Source organism: Vombatus ursinus, unplaced genomic scaffold, assembly GCF_900497805.2.
Source record: "Vombatus ursinus unplaced genomic scaffold, bare-nosed wombat genome assembly UNPS02014841.1, whole genome shotgun sequence".
Lineage (NCBI taxonomy): Eukaryota > Metazoa > Chordata > Mammalia > Diprotodontia > Vombatidae > Vombatus > Vombatus ursinus.
The window spans coordinates 39,492,076-39,516,196 of NW_020954619.1; the positions used below are offsets into that span (position 1 = coordinate 39,492,076).

The 24,121-nt window shown below is 38.4% G+C and overlaps 1 protein-coding gene across 1 annotated transcript in view; it reads left to right on the forward strand.

Moving 5' to 3' along the window:
• Window positions 1–24,121, forward strand: part of DCDC2C (doublecortin domain containing 2C) — a 147,506-nt gene that overhangs the window by 67,281 nt on the left and 56,104 nt on the right. The window lies entirely within an intron of this gene.

The following is a 24,121-nucleotide window of genomic DNA, read 5'->3' on the forward strand; positions in this document are numbered from 1 at the left end:
ATACTTTAAGATATCAAAGATCCCTGATTTCCTTGTGTGGGTACTCCTTCTACTGATGAAATTGCAAACTCTTTAGTGTCTTAACATATGTACATGGTTTTATGAGTTGCTCTGGCCAAAATAATTCTTCAGTCAATGAACCTCCCCGTACTTAGCTAGGCTAATCTTTGCACAGCAGATATATAGTCTATAGCCACACATACACTTAAAGCTTTTCTAGCACATTAGGACCTTCCAAAGCTTGTGCTCACTCTAAAGTCTTTGAAGGTCCAGGGTCACCTTTGCACCAGGAGATGGCAACAGAAGAAGAAATTAATAGAATTTAAATTACACTATAGATATTTTATGAAGAAGAAGAATGTTCTGAAAATATACAATGTGGAAATGTGCATGGTCATATTCTAAGACCTAGCCCAGGCACCATCTCCTCCATGAAGCTAATTGTCAATGTTAGGCTAAACTTATGAAGTGTGGGTATTTGAGCTCTGGCATAGTCAGAAGGCCAATAGTTTATACTTTGGTATGTGGCTTAGCAAATCCTGGGTGCTAGGTCATGGTACTTAAAAGTTTCATTGTGGTGGCTAGTATTTTTAACAGAATCTTATCTGAATCTACAGAAGAGCTTACCATTCTTAAGTCCACAGAACCAGCTGTGGCCATTCACAGAACCACAGACTTTCAACCCCATACCTGAACAGGAATCCCTTTGATAACATCTTTAATAAGTAGTCATCTGTCTGTGTGAAGATCTCCGGTTATGGAAAACACACATCCCTTGAGGAAGCCCATTCCACTTTTAGACAGCTCTAATCATTATCAAGTTTTTCCACCATTTCTACAGTTTTTGAGCTTAAATCAGCCTCTCTGTAATTTGAGAAATAATAATAATCATGAGAGCTAACATTTGCATGTTAGAATTTTTATGTTACATGTTAGAGATATAAGGTTAGCTAACCACTTTATGTACATACAGATGAGGAAACTGAGGCTGAGAGGATGTTATGTAACTTACCAATGGTCACAAAGTGTCTAAGACAAGATGGAAAATCAGTTCCTATTCCCTATGAGTTCAAGGGACCCTAGAGATCATCTAGTTTAACCCTCTAAGTTCATAGATGAAGAAACTGAGAAGTAAGCCATTTAGGGTAACAATGACTTGCCTAAAATTATATAGCTTGTAATTGGCAGAACTCATAATTTGAACTAAGATATCCTGATTTCAAATTCACTCTTCTTTTCATCAAACCATTTCTTTTTTATCAATTACTCTCAGTTTTATCCTCTCAAGGCTTTGACCCTAGGGAAAACTTTAGAGGCTAACTTAGGAGACTTTTCAGAAGGCCAGGTGCCACCATGACTAATCTCTTAGACTCGGATTTTGCTACCTGGATGGAGAAGAGAAGGAAATGGATGGCGTTGAGAGAGGGCTCCCACTGGCTATACCTATGGACAAGGGAACATCCCAGCTCCCTCTTTGATACTTTTCAGAAGCTCCTTCTTGAGCCTTTTGTAGACCTAGACCCTCAGTGTGTTTAATTTGAGTTTTGGTTCAGGTTTGGGAACCACTGCTATATGGCAACTTGCTTCCCTTACCACACCTCTATTTTCAATTTTCTCTTTCCTGAAGAATTCGTTTGTCTCCAAGATCCAAAGTGAACATCTCAAACTCTACACTACACTAAAGATTGTGGCTGCCAATTTTCAAGTGTCTTTGCGGGATATTTCACACCCAATCTGATGAAAAATAAAAAAAAACAGCTAGAGCAAAGGTTCTTAATCTTTTTTTGAGTCAAGGACTGGTTGTCTGATGATATCTATAGACTGTTTCTCAGAATAATTTTTTTTGTCAGAATAATATTTTGAAATAATTGAAGGAAATTCTAAATTTCAGTTAGAGGTTAGTGAAAATAAAGATGTATTTTTTCCCACCCAAGTTTACAGATCACCCCACATTTCTCTAGTGATCCTTTGGGGCTGCATGAGTCACAGGTTAAAAATCTCTGCTCTAGGGAATGGAGAGGGTTATGGTGCTAAGACAAGGTGACCTCTGAATGGGCTCCTCTTTATAAGAAGTCTTGTATGTGCAAAAAAAAGATATATGGGAAGAGATATCAGCTGATATTTCTATGGGCTCCCTATGTTTTGAAGATTCTCTGTGAAAAACATTGACATTTTGTGATTCTGAATTGCAGCAACAGAAAAAAATGTTCTTTTCAGTTGCTACACAAAGTCTAGATGAAAATATTTGGTTGAAATCAATTTTGGCCTTTCTTTGCAAAAATCACAAATGTAACATTTGCTAAATCTAGATGGTCTTTCTATACATTGTTTGCTTTTAGTATTATACAGATTTTATGGGAAGACATAGCCCAATGCAGTCCTGTAGTAGTATGAATCTTGCATCATCACCAAGCATTCTTTTATGAATAAAACAATAAGATACCCCTGAGGGCTAATGCTTGAATGCACTTAAACTGGATAAAATTTTGCCTGCAAGTGAATGATGATACCTTTTCCTCATAACTATTTTTGCTGCTGTCATGTTAACTAAGTGAATAGAATTGGAAGGAGATGACCAGGAATCAGATTTCTGAAGTGTAAGACAGTGGGAAAGAGCTTAAGACATGCAACTAATTAAAGGTAGTAGAATTTGATGAAAAAGAGGAAAAAATGAGGAGTTAGGCACCTTGTGGAGAAAATGAGATGTAAGAAGTCTTTTAAGAGCCAGTGTGCCATAATACCTGTCCTCTGAGACAAGATAAGACCTGGGTTCAAATCTTATTTCTGACACTTACTGGCTCTGGCTAGTCACTTTTCAGTATCTCAGGCAACTCTAAGACTACACATTTCAGAATAGTTGCCAACATGCATTGGTAGAAAAAACAAAACAAAAACTTAGAACAGATGACCTCAAGTTGAATTCAATAAATTCTTATTAAGTGCCTATGATGTGCCAAAGCATTTTATGCATTGTGTTAGGTGTTGGAGGATACAAAGACAAAAATAAAAGTTTCTCTATCCTCAAGGAGTTTGCAGTCTATTAGGAGAAAGAAGTAGTACACAGAAAAGTAAATACCAAGTAATTTGGGGGTAGGTTTTGGGGAGAGCACTAACAACCAGGGGAATGAGAAAATGCCTTGTGCTTTATTTATAACTTCTACTTGCACTGAACTAGCATAGCTAGGTGAATAGTGTGTTGCACCCTGAGTCAGGAAAACCTGAGTTCAAATGTGAGCTCAGACACTTACTGGCAGTGTGACCTTGGGCCATCACTCATCCTCTGTCTGTGTCAGTTTCCTCAACCGTATAAAGGGGATAATAACAACACCTACCTCATAGGTTGTTGTGAGGATCAAATGAGATAGTATTTGTAAAGCTTAACTGCTTGAGGTAGTTGACATCAGGCATTCCATTTATGTCAAAGCTATCAAAGTCATACTTAAAGAAAGACTTAATGAGTGAAATGGGTTTTGAGAATGAATTTGAATGAAGCAGCTAGAGTATAAGAAGAATAAGAAAGCCTCATTGTTGATAAATGTTTTTTATTCTTTCAAAGCATAGGTACTATTTTCTGTGACTGGTCTAGGGCAGGTAGGGCTTTGCTAGAAGAAGTGATGGGGTGGTTCAACAGTCATTTTTCTTTTTTTCTAGCCCACTTCTGCATCCAAGCTAGACTTAATACCACATGTCCCAGATAATAGTAGGAGCTGTGATGGTTGCTATTCTGACCATGAATGAGTGAGAGTAAGGGGGAGAGGGTGGGGTTCAACCAGAGTTGGACACTGATGGAGTTTGGTCTGAGGTTAGGACATTCTAACTGAGACTTGGTGGGGATGTTGGAATTGAGGCATTCATAGTGGCAGGGGAGCAAGTAGTTAGGGCCATAGTGCTCTTATGAAGTATGCTTTAGGAGTTAGGCTAATACCTGAAGTCCTAGTTATTCTTGGAAGGATTGCAGAGGTATAAACCCTCTCAGCTAAGAACCTTGCCTCATATTTTATAGAAAAAATTGAGGTAATTTACTGTGAGGCCCCTCTTCTTCCCTCTTCCTCATCTCACATCTCTCAGATGCCTTCTGTCACAATTTCCTCCTCCTCTGTCTCACATGAAATGGCCTTACTCCTTACCAAGGCTAACCCCTATATCTGCTCAAGTGATCCAATTCCTTCTCTTCTCTTCTAACAGATTTCCCTTTCTGTCACTCTGAGGCACTCATTTTCAATCTCTTCCTGTCTACTGGCTCATTCCTTACTGCTTACAAATGTGTGTATGTCGATCCCATCGTGAAAAAAAAAATCATCATTTGATCTTTCCATCCTGGTTAACTGTTGCTCCATCTCTCCCCTGCCTTTTGTGGGCAGTAACTAAAAGGCCATCTGCACTAGGTGCCTCTGCTCTGTCTCCTCTCACTCTCTTCTTAACCCCTTACAATGTAGCTTCTGGTCTTATTGTTCCACTAGAACTGCTCCCTTCAAAGTCACCAGTGATTTCTTAGTAGCCAAATCTAATGACCTTTTCTCAATCTGCATTCTTTTTGATTTTTCTGCAGTTTTTGACACCATTAATCAATGGTTACCAAAGCCTGTCAATTTCACTTTTGCAACATCTCTCAAATTTGCCCTCTTCTCTCCTCTGACACGGCCACCACTCTAGTGCAGGCTCTCATCACCTCATGCTAAACTATTGCAACATCTTGCTGGTGGTTCTGCCTGCCTTAAGTCTCTCCCCACTCCAATCCATCTTCCATTCAGCCAAAATAAAGTGAATTTCTTAAAACACAGACCTGACCCTGTTATCCTCCTACTCAATAAATTCCAGTGGCTCCTTGTCATTTCCAGAATCAAATATAAAATCCTCTTTGTTTTCAGTGCCTATAATAATCCCCCTCTTACCTTTCCTGTCTTCTTACACTTTACTCCTCATCACACACTCTGATCCAGTGATACTGGCATCTTAGCTGTTCTATGAACAAGACACTCCATCTCTAGCTCCAGGAATTTTTTCTGGCTGTCCCTCATGCCTTATATACTCTCCCTCTTCATAAACACCTCCTGGATTCACTGGCTTCCTTTAAATCCCACACAAGTGCATATGTACAAATGCATTAAAAGTATATGTGAAAAAACCAAGAACCATACTTTAATAATGGAGTCTGCAAAGTTAAAAATTCAGGGTAAAATAAATACTTTGGAATTGACATTTTCAGGCTAATAATTCCAAGGCTGTAGCAGTACTTCACAATATGAGTTCTTTGTCATCTTCCAGCAGCACAAAGATGCAATGCCTGAGTTCAAATGTTAGGAAGGCTTCCACTTTAATAAATGTTCAGATCCTGCACTGGAATCTCACAAATCCCTCTGGAATCAACAGATCCACTTGGGAGAAAAGTGAAATGCCTTTTGCCTGCAGCTCATGTCATTTTATACATGAGGATGGATTGATTCCATGATAGGTTGTTACTATTCTTCAATTAGACAAATGATCTAATTCAGCCCAAATTATCTTGGGAAACTGATTTTCATGTGCCTGAGAAAGATAATCCATTACAATAGCATTAAACTATAACAAGATTGATTGAAATAAGCTCAGGATAGAAATTAATAATATGTCTTAGAGTGCTACAGAGAACAAAACACACAGCATTCCTTGGATTTATTTTCTGTGAGTGGTAGGTTTTAAATAGAGCGTGAGAGGTTAATACAATGAAATTAAAAGACCACACCAAAATAACAAATTTTCTGCCTTTGTAAGTAGAATTTATTCTTAATTCCCAGGCAGTGATAAACACCGATGCAAACAGGGGAATGAGGAACAGGATGGAATAGTGGAAAGAGAGGAGCCAGACTTGGAATCAGAGTACCAGGTTCAAATCCTGGCTTTGCTACTTACTAATTGGGTGACCCTGGCCAAGTTATTTAATTTCTCTGGGCTTCAGTTTCCACCTATATAAATTAAGGGGGTTGGATTAGTGAATCTGTAAGCCTTAGAGTCTAAGGTCTCTCCCAGCTTTAATATTCTGTGATTTAAGGTAGAGGTGTCAAACTAATGAGACAGCTACCCAGTACTGCCTGAACCAGATTTAAATGTAATTGGTAAATATTTAACAAAGTAGATAAAAATACAGAACAACAGAGATAATGTTAATTTGTGGTTTTCTAAGGCAATATACAGCCAACAGAGATCCATTCCTATTTGAGTATGGTGCTACTGTTCTAAGGTCCCTTTCAGCCCTGACGTTCTATGTCCTCAGGCCTCTTCTGACACGAATATTCTACAATCTTAAAGAATTTGTAAATAGAGATACAGAGACATATGAGGGACAGCATGGTGTAGTGAATAAAGAGAGGTAGCCTTGGAGTCTAGGAGACATATATTTAAGTTCTGCCTCTGATACATACTACTTATATGACTATGGGAAAGTAACTGGCAGGCAACTTTCTAATAGTATAAAATATAGGCGAGTTTCTAGTCTGCATCACTGGAGGGAAATGTCACACTTAGAGTTCTCAACATGAAAAAATCATGGTCCTCCCAACATATTCTAAAGTATCAACTTTTTCTGTAATTCTCTTTGATTCACTAATACAAAATTTCACTTCATCAGCAATAAAATTTTCCCCTTTCCTGCTCAACTTGTCACTTAGTATGCACCATAGAAAACTCCATACCTGTGTCCTGCTTAACTCAAGTTTGAACGGGGTCTCTGGGGATGAGAAAGAAGTTCAACTTTGCATGAATCCTTTCTGAGACAAAATAGGACAAAAAGGATGTTAGGCACATTTTTCTTTAAATAGGAAATGAAAGTTGCATGTTTTGGAATTTAAAGTCAAATGATATGTACCTGAATTCCCAGCTTCTTTATTTGAACTAAATAAGTATGATTTAGGGAATAGTAAGGAAATTGAATCAGTAAATTATGTCCCCAGAAGGAAAATGGAAAAAAGACATTCTTTTCCTCCTCAGATTTCATGATCTCAGTCTCTCCTTTGCTTCCACTATACTCTACCTCTTATGGCATATATATATATACACACACACACATATATATACATATAATTTTTTATGCACACATGGTTTCACTCCTTACACAAGGTAGGTTCTCTATGAATTGAGACTGTCTCATTTTCATATTCGTATCCCAGGGCGTAGCACAGTGCTTTGCTTTAGGGCTTAAAAAACATTTGGTGAACTGACTTGGCTTGAATTGTGATATTTTTAAGACCCTGAGAGATTTTGGAATATGAAAGAATCAGTGTCTTTTACCTGACAAAGTTATGTAAATTAAGGAGTCCGAAGGTGAATATATTTTTGCCTGTGTGTTTCTCCTACCAAGGAAATTTTATAACTTTTCTTTTTTCATTTTGTCTATTTCAGGTATTAAATCCATAGCACATGTCAGTTGATGGTACCAAGGATCATGTATGTAGAGTGCTTCTGGGTTGAGGAATTAACAATGATCCTAGAGAACTATTGTGCACTATATATTTCCATGTAACCAATAAGCAAAACTCAGTTGGATTAAAGAATTACACAAAATTAGAGACATGGGGCAGGAAATGACTCAAATGATGGAGATATAGTCCAATGCCCTCATTTTACAGATGTGAAAACTAAAGACTAGGACATTAAGTGATTTGCCAAATGAAACTGAGACTAAAACTCAGGTTTCTTTGTTCTCAATCTGTGCCCTTTCTGATGTGATACACTGCCTTTCCTGAATATTCTCTATATAAAAAATAGCAACTAGAAAGTGTTCTATTTCAGCATAAAATACTTACAAATGGTAATGGTTATTACTGACAAACCATTTAAAGAAGTTGATTATAAACCGATCAATTAATTTCCACTCTAAAAAATCTGAATAGAATGAGTCCTCAAACTAAATTCCTATGGGATATATCCACTCAGGTTAATATCAAGTAAAAATTATTCACTGGGCATGACTATCACATCAATTATTCATAGAACATTGTCAAAGGCTGGACACTCTGATGGACCTTGGTCCGAGATGAAGGCATTCTAGCATGGGGTGGGTGGGAGTGTTGGAACCGAGATATTTATGGTAGCAGGGGAGTAGGTAGCTATGATTATAGTGCTCTTATGAAGTGGGATGTAGGAGTTACAGAATTATGTAAAGGATGCTGAAAGAATTTCTTGTGTCTGTATGGAAAAAAAGTACATTTTATAGAGAATTTTGAAGTAAAGGGCTCAGATTTGGTTCCATGATGTTTCTGTGCTGTGTACCCTGATTCATTTATGCATACTCTGGCTAAGCTAGATTTAAAATTATCTGAATTCCCCAGTGATTGCTTGCTTGGAGACTAGGAAAATTAATAGGAAATTTGAATCCTGTTCTTAAAGATATCCCTGGAGCTTTTTAGCCTACCAGAGTATAGGCCGACTAAAATTCATTTACCTTTGGGGGAAGCAAATTGTAATTATAATTAATATCTTCAAAGAAGACTTGCAAGTGATCCATGCTCATCAAACCTTTCTATCTGACTATTTACAACTAAATGAATTGTATTTTAAAATTTGATTGGAAAATATAGGGATATTATTCCTTGCTAGTTGTACAAATATTTGTGATGTTGTTTGTGATGCCAAGTTAAACCTAAAGGCATTTCCCACTACGTTAAAAGGGTGGGAAATAAATAAAATATTATTACCAGCCTCTGTATACCAGCATTTAATTCCTAATTGTAAATGTCTTAATATAAAATTTGGAAGCTGGACCAAATTTAACTCTTTTGTGCATACCGAGATTGAAGGAATTGATATTTTCTCTGGCAGAAGCTTCAGTAACTTTACATATGAGAATGGATCAGCTCCCAAGTAGTCTGCTTGGTAATTAGACAAATTATCTAATTTATTCCAAATTATCTTGAAAAAGTGTGTTAGCATTGTTGTGATCAAAGAAGTTTCAGCATCACAGCCAGCAGTTGTAGCAATGCTGAGAAAACCAGCTGGTTCAGCACTGAAGCTGTGGACAGCACCAAGCCATTTGGGTGGTAGCTAGAAGGAACGGCTGTTATTGGAGTTGGTTGATCTAATTAGGGTGGCCCACTTTTGGGAATTTTGGAAGTCTGGATTTTTTGTAGGGAAACAGTAAGACCTAGTTAACCCTCTAGAGTATGGGAAGAACAACTCTGCATTGTTTGGATTTTTTATTATAAAAAACTCTTAGCAACTTCCAACTTTTTCTTCTGGTTCACCCTCTCTCTGTCCCCCTTCCCCTTTCCATGATCAGAATTTATACTTGCAGACTATCATGTTCCTCACTCCAGGGCTACCTTTTTCTAGGCTAAACACCCCTATTTCTTTAAGAAACCCTAATGTAGTTGGTCTCTGATCCTCCCATAACCCTTTTCATCTTCTGGATCTGCTACACCTTGTCTATGATCCTCCAGAATTAAATGCAGTATTCTAGATGTGCTATGCTTAGGAAATGTCAATAGTACTGTCACTTCTCTTGTATTGGACATTATGATTCTCTTAATGAAGAGAAACATTGCCCTACTAGCTATACATTTGACTCTCCTAGACTTTATCACTGTGATTCAGAGCTACCTTTTCACCCCCAAAGTTCCATCTGTTCCTTGAGACTTCTCACTTTGGAATATACTCCACAATGTCAGCCCCCTTCTCCCATTGGTGAGTTCCTCCTTGGAGATACCATTTTGGAGATAGCCTCCATGCAAACCTTCTCTTCTCTAACCCCTAATGTTCAGATTCCCTTTGTGTGTTGTCTTCCCCCATTAAAATGCAAGCTCTTTGAGGGCAGGGACAGTATTTGATTTTACTTGCATTTTCATTTGAAGTGTTTAACACAGTGCTGTGTTCCTGACTTAATGCAACCTAGACTTTTTTGGCTGCCATATCACATTATTGACTCATATTGGTCTTATAGTCCACTAAAATTCCTTTAGGTTTTTCTTTTCCACTGGAATTTTTGTCTAGCTATGTTTCTCTATGGGGCATCTAGTTAGTGTAATGGATAGAGTGCTGGGCCTGGAGTCAGGAATACTCATCTTCCTGAGTTCAAATCTGGCCTTAGACACTTACTAGCTGTGTGACCCTGAATTAGTCACTTAACCCTGTTTGCGTCAGTTTCTTCATCTCTATAAAATGAGCTAGAGAAGGAACCACTCTAGTATCTGCCACAGAGCCCCTAGGTATCCACTGGGTCCCTAAGCTCACCTGCTAATGTCACTTGTTAGTACAGTTTAGTTGTACACATATACCCTCCCCCAGATATCTTTTCCTATCTGTTACTGGAATCATTAGGAAAGAGAAGATTTAGGGAATGAAGTGATAGTTATTTTGAAGTATTTGAAGACCTGTCATTTGGAAGAGGGATTAAAATGGAGGTATATAGGTGAATTCATCTTGGATTTGGTCAACCTCTCCCAGACCTGGTAAGTTGGGGTGACCTTATTTCATTGTTAATTCCACTAAGACTGGATTCAGCCATTGATGGTTTTCTATGGCTGCAGTCTTCACATATTTGCTGGAATATGCAGATGGTACATTTAAAGTTGGTCAGCAGGTCTACAATCTTCAGTCTTGAATTACAATAACAGTAACAACACACATTTCTACAGTACTTTAAAGTTTACAAAGCACTTTACTCTCTGAGGTAAGGGATACAAGTATTAATATCCCCATTTTGCATAGGAGGAAACTGAGGCTTACAATATTAAATACCTTCCTCTTGGCTGCAATACTAGTCATTGTGAGAGCTGGTGTTGAGTTCCCAGTCCAATATTTTTCCCATTATATCCCACATATTGTCTCAGGAAGAAAACGGTTCAGTAGTTAGCTTGCTAGTTTTACCAGGTATTAGGATTTCTACTTTCTTTTGATCTTAGGGGAAGTCCTTTTTGCTTCACCTTCTGGTATAATCTATTCTATCCCATCTAGTCTAGAGGTTTGGGGGTAGACTCAGGGGCAGAGAGCCTGGCTTTTGGTGTGTCAGCTGTGTTATATAATAAGCTCAAGTCTAAATAGCAGAGTTAATTGGAAATGCAAATGAGATTGGTAACCCTGTAAACATGTTGTCACCTCACTTTGTATTTTTCCACAGACCACCCATCGCTAAGAAGTGAGTTAGGGGAGTGGTATGTGAGTTTGTGTTCTATTCCCCCCCCCCAATCAATCAACAAGTATCTATTAAGCACCTGCTACAGTATTTGTCAGCCATGGTACTAGGCACTGGGGACACAGATGCAAAAGTGAAGTAGTCCCTGCTGTTGAGGAGTTTACATTCTACTGAGGGATTCACTATATTCCTTGCCATATGTCTTGTATGTTATAGATATACTCATTCCTTCCTAATTGGCTTGGGGGTGGGGACAGGAATCAATCTTTTGGTATTAGGTAAGCCTGTGATGATTAGGCAGCTTCCTTAAACAGCTTGAGATACCTTGTCCAATTACAGTTCCTGTCTGAGTCTTGGCCCCACTAACCATAGGGATGATTTGAGAGCCTACTGATCAATAAATAAAAAGAATAGATAAAATAACCGGCTTGTGGGCTATAAGAAATCACTCAGGAGCAAAACTGAGGGGTTCTTGGGAGACTGTGGAAGTCAAATTAGAGAATTTTAGAGACGTGAGGACCTCAAAGTTCATTTAGTCCACCTCTTATCATTGAGTTGATTAGAAAATTGAGTGAAAGGGGCTAATTCAACAGACAGAAGAAAGGGAAAAAGTCATCCTAACTTTGAGACAGATGAACTCTGAGCATCATAGGAGAGAAGTGCAATATATCTTCAAGGTTGTAAGTCATTGAAATTGGTTCCACTATTGATGGTAGTAGAAAGCCACAGACTCACAAAATCATAAAATTTAAAGCTGAAAGGAACCTTAGAGATCATGTAGTTTCTGTTCCTTTTTTATAAAAGAAGTTTAGTGATTTGGCCTAAGCTCCTTGAGAGGAGGAATTATTTCATTCTCTGTACCTCTGGCACCTGGTATAGTTCCTGGCAATAGTATATGCTTAATAAATGCTTATTGCTTAATAATTACACAGGCAGCAAGTAGCTGAGCCAGAATGCAAACCTCAAAATTTTAACAGCTAAATCTTGTGTTCCTTCCACTATACCATGTTGCTTCTTCTTCTTTTTTTTTTTAGGCATTTGGGGTTAAGTGACATGCCCAGGGTCACACAGCTAGTGTCAAGTGTTTGGTCTGAGGCCGGATTTGAACTCAGGTCCTCCTGACTTCAGGGCCAGTGCTCTATCCACTGTGCCACCTAGCTGCCCCATGTTGCTTCTTTGGAAAGGGATGGGGCTTGCTTATTGGAAAGAAAATAGACAATGTAAACTCCTTGAAGGCAGGGGCCATTTTATTTTTGTTTTGGTGTCCTCAGAGCCTAGCACATAGTGGGCACTTAATAGATAATTGCTTATTGGTTGAGTGAAGAAAAAAGCCACCACTTTTTTCAGCTGGTTAATTTTGATCATTATTTTACCAAAATGATTAAAATCCTTCTTAAATGATGGAGGTTGAAATTGGAGCCTCTGAGTGAATACTCATTTGAAGCTCTGTTTTTAGCATTCCCCCTCCTTTCCAGTAGTGTTTGATAGACAATTTAAAAGCATGGTTCATCAAGGAGACCCAGAAAATATACTAGAAAATGCTTTAGTTTGGTACATTCATGCTATACTTTCTATATTATACTTAGCTAGAAACTCTTTCACATTTTCAATATCACTTAAGGAGCAATGTTATTTATTAAACAGTTCAACACAATTAAAAATTCTGGTGTTCTGTAATATTAGTTTTTGAAGCAAGTTTTAAAATATAATAGATTTTTTTTAAATTTTAAAGGCAATGGGGGTTAAGTGACTTGCCCAAGGTCACCAGCTAGCTACTAAGTGTCTGAGGCTAGATTTGAACTCAGGTCCTCCTGAGTCCAGGGCCAGTGCACTATCCACTGTACCACCTAGCTGCTCAATATTTAAATAAAAATCTTCTTGGTGCTAGCACCACCACAGAATGATTGTTATCTTTATAACCATTGACAACTCCAACTGTAACCCAAACCCCAATATCCATTGTCATGCAACTCTCTTCTCATTGATTGAGATTAGTGTGCCCTGCACTTTTGTGAGGGGCAGGGTGGAGTTGGCAGTATCAGGAGAGAAGAGGGCTGTCTTCACTCTCTTTAGGCTTTTCAGACTCATTGGGGTATTCTGACTTCCATCTTTGAGAGACAGGTGATGGACAATGCTAGTCCCACATTAGATCACTCAAGGGAGTAAAAGGGAGGAAAAAAACTCTGGGAGGAAGCTGACTGAGGACCTGGCAATCTTCCTCACATCCCTATTTCTAGCTTGCTACATTAGAGACTTAGGGGAATTTCCTTTTGGTTGAGAGCCAGGACTCTCCCTTTTGGATGAGCTGAATTACTTTGCTCCTAAAAACAGTTTAGCTTGAACCTGAAAACTATACCCCTTAGGCCAGTAATATTTAAGGGAACAGATATAAGACTGGTGCACTCTAGACTGGTACCCTCTCTCTCTGAGGAGAGTGGAACAACCTCTGGCCCTAGCCTCCTGCTTCCTTTCAGGGCAGGAACCAAAGTCTTCTCAGAGAAGAGTGTGGGGAGGAGATGCTAAAGATGTATTTATTCTTGCCTCCCTTCAAGCCATTTTGAGACAGCCTCATTACACATCATCACAATATATTTTTGTATCTATGAAGTACATGGCAAAATACCAATGTGTTACTTCACAGTGGTTAATTCTCTCTGAAAATTTTGCAAGAACAAAGGGTAATATGTATGTGAAATACTTGGGATTCATTCCAGCAATTAAAAAAATTGTTGCGTGCCTACTTTGAGAATGACTTGTGTTTGCTAGAGTGGGTTGAATGATAATCTTAGGGTGAGGTGACCTGTGCTCAGTTCTTGGCTGTAGCACTAGCTGAGGGACATTGGGAAAGTAACTTTATCCCTGTGAGCCTTAATTGTTTTGCTTATCATTTTACTGTTTCTTTGTATACTAGCTTTGGGTTCCTGGACAAGTCACTTATTCTCTCAGTGCCTGCAGGCAACTTTCTAAGGTTACAAATTGCAGAGCAGGTGTTCATTTATATTAGTTGAGGGAGCTCCTCATTGGGGGCTCTCAGCACTGGTGAAATCACAGATTTAGTCAAAAACAAAAACATATTAATCCCAATAGAATGTAACATACTGCTTGGGGGCAGGGGAGGTTTTTGCTTCATCTTTGTATCCATCGCTCCTTACTCTTAGTTGGGCTGTTGGATTAAATTTCATTTTATTAGATTCAGTACCCCATTGTTCTTGGATCCTATTTTATCCAGTGGGTAGCTATCCTTCCTAGTCTTGTGCTATTACAAGTTTGCTAAGAACTCCTAGTCGTCTTCATTCCACATCTTCTTCTTTCTTTCTTTTTTCTTTTTTGTCAATTAGGGTTAAGTGACTTGCCCAGAGTCACACAGCTAGTGTCAAATGTTTAGTCTGAGGCCGTATTTGAACTCAGGTCCTCCTGACTTCAGGGCCAGTGCTCTATTCACTGTGCCACCTAGCTGCCCCTCATGCCTTCTTCTCTGGGATCATCATCACCTTCTCCCACCACAAGCTTGGATTCTGTCCCCTGGAATCTTTCTGGGCTCTTATTGGTCAGCTTTTACTTTATTTTGCCTGGATCCAGATCTCCACTGCACATATAGGCCATCTCTGTAGAATGTCTCCTAGATAGCCTCATTATACAATTACAATATGTGATATCTAGAATGTTTCCACATGCTTACTCTTTCCAGTTTCCTCTTATAGGTATCTTCCTGTATTAGAATGTATGTTTCTTGAAGACAGGAACTAATTCCCTACATTTTTTTATCTGCAGTGCTTAGCATAGTGCCTGGTACATAGGAAATGCTTAGTAAAGGCTTTGTCTATGCCAACGGGGCCAACGACAGATACTGATAATCAAAGAAATATTAAAAGTGATAACATTCTATACACAGGCAGCTAGGGATAAGGCAGCAGAAGATAAGAATACTGGGCAGTATTAGTTAGGAGTTAGGAGGACCTGAGTTCAAATCCTACCTCAGACATTTTCTAGATATGTAACTTTGGGGAAGTCACTTAATCTCTGTCAACCTCAGTTCCCCAGTAATAGTACCTATCTCCTAGGATTGTTGTGAAGAAAAAATGAGATAATTCTAAGTGCTTAGTGCCATGGCTGGTACATAGTATGAACTTAATACATGTGTATTCCCTTCTTCTTATTTAAACACATGCATGGGAGAACCTTTATTGCAATGCAGTATGATCTTTTTTTAAATTTTGCTTTTTAGTGAGGCAATTAGGGTCACACAGCTGGTAAGTGTCAAGTGTCTGAGGCTGAGATTTAAACTCAGGTCCTCCTGACTCCAAGGCTGGAGCTCTATCTACTGCGCCACCTAGCTGCCCCCAGTATGGCCTTTAAAGAGATGTTTGACTCTACTAATCAAATACCTTCATTTTAAAAAATTTTATTTGTAATTGACACAGAATACATAACAGTATAATGTATTCTGTGCTCCTCTCAGCCAGTTGGGTGACTCTAAAGGGTATAGTCTACTTTGAAAAAATCATTTGTGAAGGCCTGCCTGTTCTCTTATCATATATTCATCAAAGATACCTTTGATTCCTTCAGAGGCAGAATGGAAACAGCATTGACTTTAGAATCAGAGGACCTGGGTTAAAATCTGCCCCTGTCATTTGCCACCTGAGTGATGTTGAACAAACCACTTACCCTCTCTGGGCATTAGTTTCCTCACCTCTAAAATGAGGAATTGTACTAGATGGCTTTTAAAGTCTCTTTTAATTCTAAATCTATGATCCCATGATATATATTAAGGACATTTTAATGAAAATTTTTGTAGAGAAAAGTATGCGTGGAGGCCAGTAGTTGCCAATGTCTTCATATTAATACTGTTTGGGATCTTTTCATTTCTTTTGGAATCTTCTCTCTTTAAGATACCTCGAAAAGCAATCACTAAGGAGTATCTACCAACATTTCCTCCCCAAGTTTATTTGCTCAGATCCAGCTGTTTGAATGTCATTTCTAATTCCTTATATTGAGTACTGAGTCTAAAGGTAGTGGTTCCATTGTCATCAATTACGAGACTAAATATTAATAGAAACAGACCAATCTGTCAATCTACTTGTTGATCTCTTTATTTCAACTGTAAGTGTTCTTGGGATGAGCCAGCTTAGTTTGGTATCATACCAAACTTTCTTCAGACAGTTCCCCCTGTAGTCTACGGACCTAAAGTCTTATAGGGTCTAAAGTTGTGGGGCTACACAGACTGAGTACGACTGAATAATTGTTCATTTTGTCTTAATTGAAGATTTTCTCTGGGAACCTAAAAGTATAACCTGTGTGTAGGCCTCTATGAACCTGAGTAAAAGTCCTTAGTTCTAATGCAGGCACTGAAGGCAACAATTCATAGTGTAGGAAGGCCTTTATTTCACTCCATGGGCAGAACTCAGAGAGTGCAAAGAATTTACAACAGCTCATACATCATCAAGGTACTCAAATTCTCTCTGATAAGTCTCACTTTCCACCTTAAAGGGACCTACATTGACTTCCATCTTTATGTTACTACCCTAAGCGTTTGGAATCTTCCAGAAAAAAATGAAGTTGGGGCAGTGAATGTGAGACAGCCCTTTACATTTAGGTTAAGCCTTACCTTCTTTGAGGAATCTGTGAAGGCTGCTGGTCTTATGCTATCACCATCAGGTCTTGGACTCCTACAGAATGAAATGAACTGAGGGTTGCTATAGAGGCTGCCTCCTTTTCATTATAGCATAGATATTTTGTGTTGTGTTGTTCAGTCATGTATAACTCTTTGTTTTTTTGTGAAGCAATTGAGGTTAAATAACTTGCCCAGGGTCACACAGCTAGTAAGTGTCAAGTCTCTGAGGCCGGATTTGAACTTGGGTCCTCCTGATTCCAAGTCTGGTACTCTATCCACTGTGCCACTTAGCTGCTCCATGTATGACTCTTTGTGATCCCATTTGGGGTTTTCTTGGCAAAGATACTGGAATGGTTTGCCATTTCCTTCTCCAGCTCATTCTATAGATGAGGAACTGAGGTAAACAAGGTTAAGTGACTTGCCCGGGGTCATACAACTATTAAGTGTCTGAGGTCAGATTTGAACTCAAGAAGTGACTCCAGGCCTAGCACTCTATTATACTGCCCTACACTTCCAAGTATAGAGAGCTTAGGGCAATAGTGGAAAGTAAAGTTCAAATGTTTGTTGTATAGCATGTCTCAGTCTCTGACTGCTCTTCTAACTCTAGGATCTCCATGAGGCTGGTACTGTCCATGAATGCTCCCTTCTCTCTCTAGAAGGTAATATCCCTGGATCCTCTTTTCTTCAAGAGTCTGGCATTGTCTGGAAACCTTCCCCCTTTTCTAAGGGAGAAAGTGGATCCAGAAACCCAGCCTTCTCCCCTTTTTTATGGAAGAAGGCTGGATTTCTGGATCCAATTTTTTTCCTGAATTACTAGATCTGCCTAGGAAATACCCCTCCCCGCCTTCTTTCTAGAAAATGGAATCATGTGGCTCAATCCTATTCTGGATCCACATTGTTAAGAGGTTCTGCCATTATCTATTATTGACATCTCTTATTGAACAAAATGTATTGCCTTTGAAAAATTCATATTCTTGAAAGTATGTGCACCTGCAATGCATCTCTGTCACTCCCTGTCTAAGGTGGTTATTTGTGGCTCCTGGGAGGGAGGCTGTGTTTTAACATTCCTGACTATTCTTTATTAATTAAAATTTCTTTTCAATTATAATTTGAATGCCCCCCCCCCCCATATCTCTCCAGCACTGAAAAACAGAAAAATGAAACCTCTGGAATAAATATGTGTAGTCAAGCAAAACAAATTCTCTATGGCCAAAAATATATGTATGTCTCATTCTATACTGTGAGTTCATCACCTCTCTGTCTAACAGTATTCTTACAGGATTGTGTATGCTTCTGAACTCATACTTGCCTTAACCTTTCCTTGCTTCCATCCTTATCCAATTTGGTGGGTAGATTCCTTGTGAATTCACTCTTTAGACAGCTATTCTTTCTACTTCTTTTGAAAAGGAAATCAAATGTTTGTTGGTAGAGTCAGTTTTGGGGCTCTTTTGGCCTCCTGTGGTGACTCAAAGAAATGGTAATCATTAGAGTCAATGTCTTTCCTTTGACAACATTTCCCATTTTTCAGCCAACAGCTTGTTTAATTAGGTGTTGGAGTTTCTTGTAATACTTATTCTTTCTTCTACCTTGTTGTTAATGTTGACTTTTACTCTAACTAGGCAATGATTTGACAGCTGATTTTAGAATAAGTCACACATCTAAAACCTGTCTTTTTCTATCTTTTAGATATAGTCAGTTTCATTGTGTGTGTGTGTGTGTGTGTGTGTGTGTGTGATTGTTTGGTGCTTGCTATGTTCATCTCATTCTGATTCTCTTGAAAAAAATAATTCTTGATAGATATGAGGCTTATGAACTACCTGCTTCTCAATTTCTTTACCCCAAATGATTTTCTTCTGTACTCATTTTCATACCATTTTCATACCAATTATCAAGGTATCAGGTTGATTTGGTTTGGAGGATCTTGACATATTCTTTGTAGAATTTCTCTGCTTTGTCCACCTTTTTCCAGCAAGGAATTGGTACCTAAAATGCTATTATCTTATAGGTGATCTTTTTTGCATATATTCAGCATGAGCACCATGGATAAGGTGATCATGTCTCATTAAGTGATGTTTCTTGTTTCTTTGTGCATGTGAAGAAACCAAATCTACCAACATCTTTATTGACTTTGCATGTGAGAACCCTGTGAGCCTTCTTTTCATCTAGGAGCAAATTCTTGGAGTATCAATATTGATATAATTCAGTTCTTCCAATAGAAAAGCTAGTCAACTTGTAAGGAGTTCACATTTAGAGTATTAAGAACTAAATTTATGTTTCTAGACTATCAGACTGTGGAATTCACAATTAACTAACAGTATTACACAACAGTACTATGTACTAGGCACTGTGTTAAGCTACTGGGTATCCCAAGACAAAAGTTTTTTCCCCTCAAGGCACTTGCATTCTAATAGGGGAGACAATGTGTGTCTATCAAGAATTATTTTTTTTTCAAGAGAATCAGAATGAGATGAACATAACACGCACCAAACACACACACACACACACACACACACACACATTTATACATAATATATACAAAATGAATACAAGGTTGGTCAGTAGCAACTTCGGGCAGGGATCAAGAAAGGTTTCATGTAGAGTGTGATGCTTGAAATGAGTCTTAAAACCAGGGATTCTGAGAAGCAGAGGTGAGGAAAAAGTGTATTCTGAGTGTGAGGGATAGCCAGTTCAAAGGTGTGAAAATGGGAAATGGAGAGTCATGTAAGTGTAACAGCAAGTTCATAGCATCCTTTGCTGTCTTTTGCACTAACTGGTCACCCAGACTGCAAAAGTGGAAAGTGTTCATACAAGATTAAAGACCATTTAAAATTTTTGTCTGTGTTGTGTTGTCATGGCCAAAAAAATCATCACCTAAAGAGCGATCAGCGTCTCTGTTCTTAGTTATACTAGTCCTTGGGAAGCAGGTACAATAAGAGAAAGGGAGAAAAAAGAAGGAAGGGAGGAGGAGCGGGAGGAAAGGACAAAAAGAGAAGGAGAGAGAAAAATGGACAAGGGCTTGAGAGACAAAGAAGGTGGTCAGAGAGAAGAGATAAATTGGGCTGTAGAGACAAAGGTGGGGGAGAATTAGAGGCAAAGAAGGGAAAAGGAGAGGAAGGTGAGATGAAGGGAGGGAGGGAAACAAGAGAGGAAGAGTGGGAATGAGAGTAAGAATGGGGAGAGAGCAAGAGAGGCAGATGGGGGGAGAGATTTTTGAGGCACTTTATGCACTCACAGTAAGTTAACACTAGAATAAAATATCTGATGCAGCAGTAGCAAAACTGATTTTCCTCTGAGTCTGTACATATTTACTCCCCACAGACTATGCACTGCATACAAAGATGAATTAGGTTGTCATGGTTTCCCCTTCTTAATGAGAGTCATTGTCCTTTAAATTTTATTTAAAGGTTAGGAGGTACACATTTGGTGTCTTTAGACTTTGTTTTTGAAGTAAAGAATAGAAAAAAATTTGCATGACCACAGACAAAATTTGCCAAGGTTCGGATTCACTATACATAGCCAAACTGCTGTTTCTTCTCTCAACACCCTCCCCCAACCCAACAAACATAAACACCTACCTACATTCCATTTCCTGTTTGTAAAAAAAAAAAAGCTCTGTTAAAATCTTGTTTCCTAGATGTGTGAAAATTTCCCAAATGTTACAGTAAAAATCTGAGCATAGATAGATTTGTTTGGACTTGATTTTATGAGGGTGAAAGGGCTGTTTTCACACTTTACTTTTCCAAGGGGAAAAAAAAACTAGGTGGTTTTTCATGGTATATGCTTATATTAATGCTACAAGGTGCGGTATTGTTAGATGTTTTAAGTGACAGGGACAGTTTGAAAGAGAAATGTACAAACATATACACACATACAAATGTTGGTGGTTTTCTAAAAATATTTTTGTTGGTGCTCTAGTAAAATGAAGAAAAATAAGAAAAAAGGAAGGTTTGAATATTTTGTAATAATTTTCATTTACTATAGGAGTTGAGTAACACAAGAAAAACGAGGCATTTTATGGCTCATAATGGTTAACTATGTAATACTGAGTGAAATGGAAAATTGAACTAACCTTCATGGTCCCATCACTAGATTTTCACTAACTACTGCTTTGTTTCTGGTCACTGCTGAAAGGAATTCAGGAGAGACTTCTAATGAAGTGAAGAGGACAAATGCCTGTCTGAACTTGTTGCATTATATTTTATACTTTTGTGTTTGAGTTTATCCTCATTGTAAGGTGAAAGCATACAATGAACTTGTGGATTTGACTTTTTATTTTTTACAGTATGTATTCCAACTGAAAAAAGTAGCCACAATCTGCTCCATTCTGCTTCAAGCACGCACAGGGACAATCTACTCTTGATCTTGAAATCACTCACAGTGTTCCATTTCTGTGATCAAGCATTCTGAAATTCCTTTATATGACCACAATCTCCTCACATTCTCTCTCCATCTCATTCCTCCTAAACCAATTATTCCTTCTCATTGTAAACTACAACTCCACTCCTCAGGAGTCTTCTAGGCCATTGCTCTTACTTTAGCATAATTTTCTTACCTAACCAATCCTGATTCTGTCATTAACCAGTTCAATATTACACTGACATCTGCTCTGGAATCCTTGCCCACTTATCCTATTACTTATGCCTTGCCAATTCTCAATTCAGGATTCCTCTTACTATCTGTCTTTTTTAATCTTACTGGTAAGTTCCTGAATGCTGCTGGAGGAACTTGTGCCATATTGACCAAGTCTACTTCAGATTTCTGCTATCTAATCTCAAATGGGTCCTCACTGCAGCAAGGCAATCCTTTTGCTCCTTCCTAATTGATTCTCTGTCATAATCACCACAGTGGCCATTCCAGACCTTCTCTTCTTGCCTTAAACCTTGTGCTCTATCCCACTATTCCACCTCACCAGAAGACCTTGCCTCATACCTTACTGAGTAGAGAGGTCATTCACCATGAACTCTTCTTGACTACTCTATAAATTTTTTTTCCATGTCATTTCCTTTTCTCTTCTGCTTTGATCAAAGAGAAGGCCCTTTTCTTTTCCATGATCTTTCTAGTTGTATACTTGATCCTATTCCCTCTACTCACCTCCAGCAGATTGCCTGCCCCCTACCACAGTTGTCCCCTTCTATCCAGTCTTTGATTTCTCTCCATGTACCAGTTCATTCCATGCTGCCTGCAAACATCTAGGTCTCCCCATCCTTAAGAGACCCTTCTTAGTCCTACTATTCCTTTAAGCTATATTTTGTTTTCACTCCCTTTCATAGGCAACCTCCTAGAAAAAACTATGTCCACTTATTGACTCAACGTTTTTCACTCACTTCTCAGTTCTTTGGACTGTGCCTTCTGATTTATTCACTCAACTAAAATTACTCTTCAAAGTTACTAATGATTTCTTAATAGTCTAATTGACTTTTTCCTTAATCCTTATCCTTTCTGACTTGTCTGCAACACTTATTGTGAATTGCCCTTTCCTTCTGGATACTCTCTCTTCTTTGAGTTTTCATTACATTATTCTCTTGTTTCTCTTCTTGCTTCTCCAATTACTTCTTTTATGCTTCCTGTAATGAATCATCTTCTAAATACCACTGTGTGTGTATTATAAGGTTCTGTCCTGGGACTTTGCCTTTTTTTCTCTCTACACTCTCTTTTGGTGACTTCGTCAACTCCTATGGACTCAATTATTATCTGTACGCAGAAAGTTCCCAGACCTATTTGTCTAAGCCCTAGTCTGTCTCCTCACTTCCAGTCTTGCTATAGCAACAGCTTATTAGACATTTAGATTGGATGTCCCTATGACATCTGAATACAGTATGTCCAGTTTTTGTTGTTCAGTTGTCTTTTGGTCATGTCTGACTTTTTGTGACCCCATTTTGGGTTTTCTTGGCAAAGATACTGGAGTGGTTTGACATTTCCTTTTCCAGCTCATTTTACAGATGAAGAAACTGAGGCAAATAGGGTTAAGTGACTTGCCCAGAGTCAGACAGCTAGTAAGTATCTGAAACTGGATTTGAACTCAGGAAGATGAGTCTTCCTGGCTCCAGCCCTAACTCTCTATCTACTCACCACCTAGCTGCCCAATATGTCTAATAGAGAATTCATTGTATTTTCTCCCAAATCCATATCTTTTTTGAATTTTTCAGTTTCTATACAAGGTACCACTATTCTTCTGGTCATATAGGTTCATGACTTTGGTGTAATCCTCAACTCCTCATTCTTAATCACTTCATATATCTAATTAGTTTCCAAGTCTTATTAATTCTACCTCATTACATCTCTTACAATCAATAATCCCCCTCTCTTCCTTCACATGGCCCCCACCCTAGTTTAGGTGCTAATCACATCTTGACTGTACTATTATAAGAACCTTGTAATTGTTCTTCTTGCTCCAAGTCTTTCTCCTCTTCAGTCTACCCTCTATATAGCTGCTGAAATGATATTCCACTATTCTGACCATGTCAGTTTTGCTTAATAAGCTTAAGTGGCTCCTTATTACCCATAAGATCAAACACAAACTTTTTTTTGTTTGGTGTTTAAAGATCTTTAAAATCTGGATCCAACCTATCTTTTCAGTCATAGTACACATTGTGCCATTTTCTACATCTTTCAGGCTTAAACTGTTTATCTTGCTATTTCTTAATGTAAGACATTCTATCTCTTGTTTCTATCTTTTTGGATAAGTTGTTCACCATGCACTTTCTTCCTCTTAAAATTCCTAGTTTCCTTCAAATCTCAGTTCTGCTTATAACTGCTGCCTTCCTTATTCAGCCCTCCCTTCTATAAGCCCCCCTTTATCCCCTTCCCCTCTTACTTTGCTGTAGATGTGTATGTTATTCCCTCTTTGAGCCAGTTCTGATATGAGTAAGGTTTAAGTGTTGCCCCCCCATCTTCCCCTCCACTGTAAAAGCTCTTCCTTTTGAACCTCTTTTTGTGAGATAATTTCCCTATTCTGCCTCTCCTTTCCCCCTTTTCCCAGTGCTTCTACCTTCTTAACCCTTAATATTTTAAAAATCATCTTATTATAATCAATTCACACCCATGCCCTCTGACTATATATACTCCTAACTGTCCTAATAACTAGAAAGTTCTTAGGAATTACAAGTATCATCTTCCCATATAGGGATGTAAACAGTTTAGTCTTATTGAATCATTTATGATTTCTCTTTCATGTTTATCTTTTTATGATTCTCTTGAGTCTTGTCTTTGAAATTCAAATTTTCTATTCAGCTCTGGTCTTTTCATCAGTCACACTTGAAGGTCCTCTACTTCATTAAATGTCCATCCTCCCCCCCCCCCAAAGGATTATACTCAGTTTTCCTGGGTAGGTGATTCTTTGTTGTAATCCTAGCTCCTTTGCCTTCTGGAAAACTATATTCCAAACCCTAAGATTTTTTAATGTAGATGCT